This window comes from Otolemur garnettii, unplaced genomic scaffold (assembly GCF_000181295.1).
Source record: "Otolemur garnettii isolate 467f Iridium unplaced genomic scaffold, OtoGar3 scaffold00172, whole genome shotgun sequence".
In the NCBI taxonomy this organism is placed as follows: Eukaryota; Metazoa; Chordata; class Mammalia; order Primates; family Galagidae; genus Otolemur; species Otolemur garnettii.
The window spans coordinates 3,569,598-3,579,651 of record NW_003852567.1 but is presented as its reverse complement, the minus strand read 5'-3'; the positions used below and the strand labels follow the sequence as shown (position 1 = coordinate 3,579,651).

The window sequence follows — 10,054 nt, the reverse complement described above, 5'->3', positions numbered from 1 at the left end:
AACTAAAGGATAGGTAGGGACAGACTCTAAATTCCCATTTTATTAATAGATATGATGAATGACAGGTGTCTTTGATGCCACAAGAGCTGCAAATAAACTGTGTGGAAATCAGAAGAAGGTTAAGAACGATGATGGAGACACAGTGGGCTTCAGCTATAAGTGGTAAGAAGTTTGCATAGTGAGGCAGGAAAACTCATAAGTGTATGGAGTAATGTGAAAACAAGAGGAGAAAGAGTGCAGAGAAAGGGCCTGAAAAAGAGGGATCAAAGAGGGAAGAAGTAAATCACAAGAGTGGAAGGCTGACCCAAGGGAGGTTAAAATTTCAAGGAAGGTTAACTACCAGTGTTAGCGAGGACAGGAATGGAAGAAAGGCCACTGGCTTTTGAGATGTGCACATCACTGGTGACACGTCCAAGAGCAACAGAGTAGACTCTACTCAGTAGAGGGACAGGAGCTATTTATGGGTTTGGCCAGAGTGCTTACTAACAAATCTCAATCCCCTTTATAGCTCTGATTTAATTGTTTTCTGTCAAGGATTATCAGTCATTCTGTTTATGTTGTCATTGAACATTAAGATATTTTGCTTTCTGGAAGGCTGCCTCAGTAAGAACTGAAATGTAGCTGGATGTGTCCTCACCCTACTCTCCAGCATTCATCCACTCTCACCTCCCTCCTACTGTAACTCCCAAGGGGAACCTAGTATTATTTTTTAGGGTTTGTGGTGAACCTTTGGCATATGGTGGACACTCAAGGAAAATTTGTTCAGTTACTAATGTGAATGGAAGGGATCTAGGAAGTGGGTGGGAGGAAACTCTACTTTCATATTGGAAATATAGTAAATTATTCTCTCTTTCAAAATTAAATTTAACTAGGGTACTGTTGTATGCTGTAGAATAGTGTAACAGGGAAAGTGAACTTGGGACATGCTGGACTGAATCTCAGCTGTGGCATATTGCACTCCTGTAAGTCAGGTGATAGTCTTCATCTGTAGACAGCTTAGCGCCTGTAGCTCAGCGGCTAGGGGCAACCGGCACATACATCGGGGCTAGAGGGTTCGAACCCAGCCCTGGCCTGCTAAACAACAATGACAACTACAACAAAAAAGCAGCCAGTCGTGTGGTGGGCGCCTGTAGTCTCAGCTACTTGGGAGGCTAAGGCAAGAGAATCACATAAGCCCAAGAGTTTGAGGTTGCTGTGAGCTATGATGCCATAGCACTCTACCGAGGGCTACATACTGAGACTCTGTATCCAAAAAAATAATTATAATAAAAATAAAAAATATATATATATATATGAGCAGACTAGTAGAGGAGCAGTAAATAGCAGTGGGTATTAGTATTGAATATTACTTATCCTATAAACTGCTTATTCAGAAAGCTACAGTAATTTTCCAAATAATTTGGGCTGGAAAACTCATCACCCTTCATCTAGAAAGTTCTAATCACTTCTTTCAACTCAGTTACACCTGAAGGGGCACAACTCCAGCAAAAATTAAAAGCAGGTCTTGTGGAAGGCCCATTCAGTGCCATTTCTTTGACTTCAGATCGCTGAACAACATGCATTATAAAGTGTTGTTACACTTTTTAAAAAATTTATTGGCAGAACTTTTGCAACGAAAATGTTGAAGTCTTATCCCGACTGCGTGATCCCGACACTCACTTGGCACGCTTGGCTCACACAGTTAAGGCGAGGTGACCGCAAGTACCAGGGCAGCCAGATAATAAAGCCTCTGCAGTTCGGGCCACATTTTTTTCTTAAAGCTCCATTTCTATCCCAACCCCCTGGGCGCTAGACAGTCATACCCGAAGTCCCCGAGTGAGAGACAAGCAGCCTTGCTCTAGGCCTCAGGCGGACAGAAGCTGCCCAGGCCGGAGCGAGAGTCCAGCCGCTTCCTGCGGCTGCACTAATGGCAGCCCCCAAGTCCCGCTGAGGGCCAAGTTCCTCCGGGCACTAGGAGGCGGGGGCGCTCGGCAGGCCCCGCCCCCTCCAGAGTTCCGGGCCCACGACCCCCGCCCAGCCGCGCTGACCGCCCCGCCCCGCCCCTGCTCCGCCCACCGTCCGGCGGCCCTGAGGGCGGCGGGGGGCGGAGCGCGGAGGCGGCCGCTGGCCCCGCACAGATCGCTCTCCGCTACGTGGTCCCGGCCCGCCGGTCGCGGGAGCTCCACGGTGCAGTCCCCGGTGAGTACCGGCTCGGCCCGACCGACGTCCTCGGGCGCGAGCGCCGGTCACCCTGAGGGCAGTCGGCGCGGGCCTTCAGCGCGGCGCCCGAGGCAGATCGTCTAGGGGAGGGGGAGAGACCTGAGGGGAGAACCGGGGACTAGTTTCAGGGGATTGACCTCTCAGCTCTGTCCCCAGCCGGTGTCATGCCGGGGGAACCTGGGAATTGGAAATGGCTTTCTCGGCCCCCCTTAGCCTGGGCTCTGCGTGCTGTCCGGGGAGTGAGTTCTCGCGGAGCATGTGTGGCCGGCACCGGGAGTCCTAACGCGGAGCGCGCGGCCCACTCTGAGTCTTCGCGCAGGCCGGGCTGGCTACGTGGAGACACTGGCGCTGAAGTTGTACCGGCAATCTACTGCAAGGAATAAAGGGAAAATGAGTGAGGGAGAGGGACCCCCGGGTGCGAGGGCTGATAGATTCAGAAATCAAGAAAGGAGCTTGGGCTGCCTTTTCCAGTTCAGCTGGCACATCATAATGGCATCTTCCTTCCTGTAATACCCTGACCCTCCTCCTAAGGGGATAACCTTTAGGACAGAAGTTTCCAAACATTTCTGGGGACTCAGAACCCCTTTACACTCTTAGAAATTAGTATCCTAAAGGGACTTTGGTTTATGTGGGGTTATATCTATTGATATTTCCCATATATATATAAATAAAATTGATAATTTTTTACTATATTTACTAATATTTTACTATATTTAATCATTTCTTTTAAAATAATAGTAGGCTAATTATATCTTAACGTATATGAAGAAAAAAACTTTTCTAAAACAGAAAGTTCTTTTTGCAAGTGTCTTTAACATCAGGCATAATAGAAGACTGCTGGCTTCTTATATCTGCTTCTGCCTTCAGTCTGTCCTGGTATCACGTGTCATGTAGCCTCTGCAGACCTCCACTGTATGTTCTTGAAAACATGAGAGTGTAAAAAGCAAATAACAAACAAAAAAAGTATTTTTATGAAAATGGTTTTCACCTTGCAGATCCCTAGGAGTTCTGGGTATCACACTCTTAGGACCACTGTTGTAAGAAATGCTTTAGAGGCTTCATTGGGGCATCTGCTTCTGTGTGATCCTTCCCTCCTCTTAATGAAAGCACACACCACCCTATGCTACGGACTGTGTGAACCTCCAGTATCTGGGATCAAGGTTAACCTCACTTGGAAACCAAGTACTGGGTCATGACGTGAGGGAATGATGAATCTTGCTGGCCTCTTCCAAACCCACAAATCCCTTTGGTGGTTTCTGTGCCTGCAGAGCTGATTTGCCTGTGCTCAGAGTTATGGCAGGGATATGGCAAAGAGAAATGCCTATGTGGAGGCTGTGCCAAGTGTGTAGGGGTCAGTGTGAGAGTTACTAAATAATCAAGAGATTATTTCCAAAAGAACAGGGAACATATTTAACAGTATGTCTGCATGTTCATTTCTATTTGCACTTGTGTGGTTGTTGGCCTTGAGTTTATCAGAAAATAATTCCCAGTCTTGGTTCTTTCATTTTCTACTTTCAGAGGTGTGTCACTGTGAGTGGTTGTTCCTCAGCCCCTGAAAGCAGCATCTAGCATCTTGGTGTCTGGTAGGTAGACTTCTTCACCGGATTCTTGGCTTCATGCTCTCTCCAAACAGGCTCAAGATAGGTATTACAGATGGATATATATCCAAGAAAAAATTATGCCCCTCCTTTTGTTTCTCCATCCACAGAGCCCCTGTGCTACAGTGGAGCAGCTTAGCTGCTGCAGCTGATACTGATAGAACATTGCACTAACATGAGCATGTTTTGTATTGTTGTACAGTCCACAGATGGGAGAAAGGAATGGGATCTAGATTCTGAGCATCTGCTGTGTTCTCTGTGTAAAACTTACACTTTGATGGTGGGGTCTCATTCCATATTCCTTCAGTAGAAATTTATTGACCTGTTTATCATGTGCCCAGTTCTATAGCAGATGCCAGGAGAGTAGTAATCATAAAAGGTGCAGTCCCAGTCTTTTTGGAGCTTATGATCTAACAGTTTAGGGAACTGCTGGTTAATTGAGATAGTCCATTGTCAGAGTGTTTACAGGGATCATGGTCCAGTGTGAGGAATAACACTCCTCACCAGCAGTGTGCTTCCAAAGAAACTAGAGTTCTTAACTGTAAAAATGATGATAAAAAGCAGCATTTATGCCTGGCAGAGAACTTCCTTTGCCTTCTTACCCCTATTCTTTTACAGAGAACATTCTTTTACCTCTGATGAGGTAGCCAGACTCTGCCCAGGGAAGTTACCTCCGACCTGGGACACTTTGAGTGGGACACTTTATCATCTCTCTGGACTTCAGTAAAGTGAGAGATGATCCCTCAATTTGGGACACTGTGTCCGAAGAAACGAGTGGCTTAGTAGAGCTGGTTAGTAGAGCTAGCTTTTATGTGTATCTCTTCCCAAGTCCTTTTTCAGTGGTGACACATTTTCTAGGCTGACATCGTAGGAATACTTACACCGTGGAAATCAGCAGATACTCTAAATCAGGGCCTTTTTTCCTCCTAGAGAACACACTGTTAAACATTTACCAGTACACTCTGCTTTTGTCAGAGCTTAGGTGCTTTTGGTTGATTTGTTTTGTAATAGAAAACGGACTGTTCATCCTGGGTAAGATATTGGATACAAAGTAAGTAATCCAAATCCTCCAAAATTTTTGATAGGGAAAAAACAATCTGTTTTCACCGTATCATAAAATACAGATCAGCAAACTTTTTGTGTTAAGGGAGAGATTGTAAATATTTTAGACTTTGTAAGTTATACAGTTTCTGTTACAAGTACTCAGCTCTATTGTTGTGTGAAAGCATCCATGGACAGTATGCAAACAAGTAAGCGTGGCTGTGTTCCAATACAACTTTATTTGTGAAAACAGATGCTTGGCCACAGTTTGTAGACCCTGTCCTAAAACATTAGAGCAGGAGTCATGTTTCAAGAAGGTAGTTTCATGGAAAAGGAGATTCTTCAGGATTTTTTGCATGAATACTAAGGACTTGAATTTCTGAGACAAATATAATTGGAAGTAGGAACTGCAAAGGATTTGGAGTCAGTTGTAGGAGAATTCATAGTAGGTCATTTAAAGGAAGGCCAGGTGTTCAAGTTTTGAAGACAGCCAGGGAAAGGTCTTTATTCCCAATTCCCACTGTAGAGCCATCTCAGACATCATGCTGGGATGGATGGACCTGCATTTTAACCTGGTATGTGAATTTTGCATGTTCTTATGTCAAAACCTCTAGTGCCTCTAACAGCTACGTGATTCCAAGGACAGAGAAAAAGAAAGGAAAATCCTTATACTTGTGTAGTATACATTGTATATGCACAGTGTGTGTATATATGTGTATATGACATTTGTATATCTATATACGTACATAAGTTGCATGCATGTATGATTATGTTCCATATATTTAAAGCAGCCTCCTAAATGTTTGGAAGACAGACATACCAAACTATTAACAATTACCAGTTCTGGGCAATGGGATGGGCTGGAAGGAAGGCAGGGGACCTTGTTACTTTTCGTAATACCAGATGTCTTCCTATCCTAAAAAATTCATGTATTGCTTTTACAATTTAAAAACAAAAACCTGAAATCCCAATAATTGATAATTTACAAAGATAGGATTATCCTTCTGATAAGAAAGCTACCACCACCCTCCTCCCCCAATAAAACAGAGTATTTTAATTGTCATATCCTGGTTCTGAACTAGCATATATAATACTAGTAAATATTAACTCAAGATGATATTGAGAGCAAGCCTGTCCGGTCAAAACATTTTATTAAAAAATAGTAATTAAATAATAGGTCGAAGTATTCCTTAATGGGCCATTATGCAGTCCTGAAACTGGTGTTGAAAATTGCCGTTGTACAGTTTTTAAACTAAATGACACAGGAACATTTCCCCCATGGTCCTATATTTCTGAGGAGACAAAGGCCATGAGCGTGAGTATGCACCTGCAGGGACAGAGGCGATGGGGGTGCCAAAATGTTGAATGGCTTTCACTTGGTGGTGGAGTACTTTTTACATTTTCTTCACTTTGCTTATCAGTATTTCAACATGAAGAAATAGTAAGTTTGACATGACCAAGATTAACCACTACAGTTATTTTTACACGTAGTAGATTGAGAATAGCAGCTTCCATTTCTCCTAGGCGGACTGACCACCAACTTGCCTGGGAGAAGGCCTCTGTCCCTCTCTCTCCCCCAGTGGGAAGTAGAAGACACGTGAGGAGTGTAAGGCATGGGGAACTGTAAAGGGGCACACTGACCATGAGGTCAGTCACATTGTGCTGTCTGCTTTCCCCATGGAGTGTGTCCACCCTCAAGCCCCACTGTCTTACCAGTTGACCTAAACATTAGAAAGTTCTTCCTAAGATTGGCACCATCACCTGAGGAGCCATCAGCTGACCATTTCCCTAGCTCAGTGGCCTTCATTTCTTTCTTTTTTAGGCTATTTTTTGTAGAAAATCTTATCTATAAAAAGAAATGGAGAAAGAGTATAACACTTCCAACTGTTATGCACATTAATAATTGGGCGATTATGTTCCCTTGTGCTTTTCTCAACCTCACCTCTTTTTCCTTCTGCACTAGGTGGCATCTTCATTTGGGGGCTATATAAATTAACACAAAAACCTATTTTTTATTAGGTCTTTTATTAGTAAGCATATACTTACTGATACAGCAAAAATCTTTACTGTTCTGCCCTGTGTCAGCCAAACTGAATCACTGACGGGTCCTTGAACACTTGCTGTGTTATCCTCTCTTTCCCCTTTTCTATTTGCTCTTCCCTTTGCCTGTGCATTTAACTTCATCTTTCCAAGTTCTCTGTAAAGTCTCTTGAATTCCAGTTGTCTGCCTCCTTCCTTTGACCTTTCTTATGACCTTTATATTACTATAATTGTATGCTTATCTCAGTCTCATTGTTAGCTTGTAATCTTCATAAAAATGAGTGTTTTCTTTATCTTCCTTTCTCTTTGGATGCTTAAGAATGCTTGAGGCAGAGAAGAGACTCAAGAAATGCCTGCTTAATTAATCAAGTTCACTAGGGAAGATTTTGAGTATAAAAGCTATCCTCCTGTTAAAAAAAAATGTTCAGATATAACCTAAGACCAAGAACATTTTCTCTCACTTGTATGGATTTTTAAGAATTGTGATGAAAAAAATTTTTCACTTTGAGCCAGTAGGAAAAGGTGTCTTTTTTTTCATTTTTGGGAATTTTTTTTATGATTATTCATCATTTTTTCACACATGTATCTAGAACCTTTAGGCCTTCTCTGATCTTAGAAGGCATTTCCCCCACCATGCCCCCAGAAAAAGTCCTGAAAAATATAGAACTTTTATTGCATAGGAGTGATTCTTCACTATATTGTAAATATTTTTTGTTTTAAAATATAGTTCTAAATCTTTAATAAATAGGCTACATTTCGAGCCCACCATGTGCCCCATGAAATAAGTCAATAGCGGTCTGAAGAATTGTGGGAGCTCACAGGAGTAGAGTTCCCAGTGTACACTGTGCTTTCACATTTGACCTTGTTTAATTATCCCAGCAGCCCTTGTCATCTGGGCAGAGCAGTGCAGACAGGCACCATTACCTTAAATCTACAAAGAAGTATATGGTTTTAGGAAGAAAGAGGGAACCTTGTCTACTGTAGCAAGTACAGAGTCTGATTTTAAGTGTAAATTGGAAACCAGAGGGCTTTGGGATTAGATGTTGCAAACATGAGAAAACACAAAGTCATCTTTCTAAGCATGTCTTTGAGAGACAGAACAGTTTCGTGTACCTCTTAATGCATAGAACTACTAAAATGATATCACACTTTCTGAGCCATTTGTTTCTTAGATTCCTCATGCTTTGCTTTAGTCTTCATTGTCAAAACTTAATCCACCTTAGCTGCATCAGCAGAGCTGTCTGTGCATGAGTGCTGGCATAGTTTTCTCTCATTCTCGAGTCTTGACCTAAGGAGATCTCTGGACATACACAACTTTGGATATTGTGACTTGCCTGCACCATTGCCCAGACACGTATGGAGTGCTTAATTATTAAATACCCTTGTCATCCTTTCTATGACTTATTGTAAAATTATAAAACAAGGTGCAAGTTGTGACATAGTTCATTAAGAAGGTGTGTCAGTCTAAGAAAGTATCCTTCATGATCACCAGGTTTGAATTTTTGGTTGAGAATAAGAGAGGTGAATAAAACATTGCCAAGAATCTGATATGTGCAAGAGCTGTGCTAGTGCAGGCATACGAAAGGTACAATTCTATATTAATGGTGGAATCAAAACTAGCCTCAAGTTTGGCTTTAAGAATGTTATGTTTCATAAATCCTTATTTGCTCAGATCAGGAATCTATCACATTTCAAGTGTTGGTAATGCCTGTATAATTTACATCAAATAATCTTTTACAAGTTATCTATTGGCTTGGCACCTATAGCTCAGTGGTTAGGGCGCCAGCCACATACACGGGGCTGTTAGGTTCCAACCGGCCCAGGCCTGCTAAATAACAATGACAACTACAAGAACAACAACAACAAATAGCCAGGCATTGTGGCAGGCACCTGTAGTTCCAGCTACTTGGGAGGCTGAGGTAAGGGAATCATTTAAGCCCAAAAGTTTGAGGTTGCTTTGAGCTATGATGCCATAGCACTGTACTGAGAGTAATATAGTGAGACTCTGTCTCAAAAAATAAATAAAATAAAAGTTATGTATTGAGGCCAGTTGTGGTGGCTCATGCCTGTAATCCTAGCACTCTTGGAAACTGAGGCAGGTAGATTGCCTGAGCTCATGAGTTCAAGACCAGCCTGAGCAAGAGCAAGACCCCATTTCTACTAAAAATAGAAAAAACTAGCCAGACATGGTGGCACATGTTTATAGTCCCAGCTACTTGGGAGAATGAGGCAAGAGGATTGCTCAAGCCCAGTAGTTTGAGGTTGCTGTGACGCCATAGCATTCTACCCAGGGCAGCAGGGTGAGACTTTATCTTAAAAAAAAAAAAAGTACCTATTGAACAAATTTTGCTACAATCAGGAATATTTTAGAGAACTTAAAGTTGACTTTCTGGTATTCACATATGTACATTAGAGCCATAAAGATTGCTTTAAAGTGAGATTTAAATCTTTTTTAAATCCACTTGGTTAGTTTGGATCTTCATATGTGAAATAACTAAAAAATGATCTTACTTATTGGGAGGCAGCATGGTGCAAGAGAGTTGGCTCTGGCATCAGGAGGCCCGGGTATGGCTCCTAGCTTGGTCACTTACTGCACCTGAGACGGTGGCAAGTTACTTAACTCCTCAGATCCTGTCTCCTCACATGTAAACTGGGCAGTGATGCTGTTGTCAGGAAGTTGCCAGGGGACTGCCATAGACATTGTAAGGAAAGTACCTGGCCCACCGCAGGCACTGAGCATGTCCCCAGGCTGCAGTGCTTCTGAGTAGAAGCAAGGGATAATGCCAGCATCTCACTGCTGTTCTTCCCAACTTCTGTCCCAGCCTAACCTCCTGAGCTCCAGGCACATAGGCCACTGCACATCTACATCCAAAGCCAGCATGTCTAAAACCAGCATCCCATCCCCATCTTGTTTTTTGGCTCTGCTGGTTTGCTCACATGAGAAACAGAGGAGCTGTTTTAGACCTTCCTTTCTTCCTCACCCACCTGCAGCACATCCTGCCTTCACAGCTCCCCTGGGATTTTCCCCTCCTATACCTCCCCATTGCCTCTGCTGTCTTAACAACTGCGAGGGCACCATAACCTGCCTCTGTGACACCAGTCTCACATTCTTCCTGAGTCAGTCTGTACCACTACCAGAGCGATCTTTGATTAATCCATGATTATCAAATCTGGCC

The 10,054-nt window shown here is 43.0% G+C and overlaps 1 protein-coding gene across 3 annotated transcripts in view; it reads left to right on the top strand.

Moving 5' to 3' along the window:
* The first annotated feature begins 2,086 nt into the window (after window positions 1–2,086).
* The window catches only part of ACO1 (aconitase 1), a 58,663-nt gene continuing 50,695 nt past the window's right edge, over window positions 2,087–10,054 (top strand). Inside the window, exons 1-2 of one of the 3 annotated variants that reach the window (XM_012811689.2) lie at window positions 2,087–2,178; window positions 3,718–3,782. The gene's annotated coding sequence lies outside the window, so the exon portion shown is untranslated. Of the gene's footprint in view, window positions 2,179–3,717; window positions 3,783–3,803; window positions 4,589–10,054 lie in introns of those variants that run through there. The other 2 variants (XM_023519327.1, XM_023519328.1) reach the window with 2 other exon arrangements.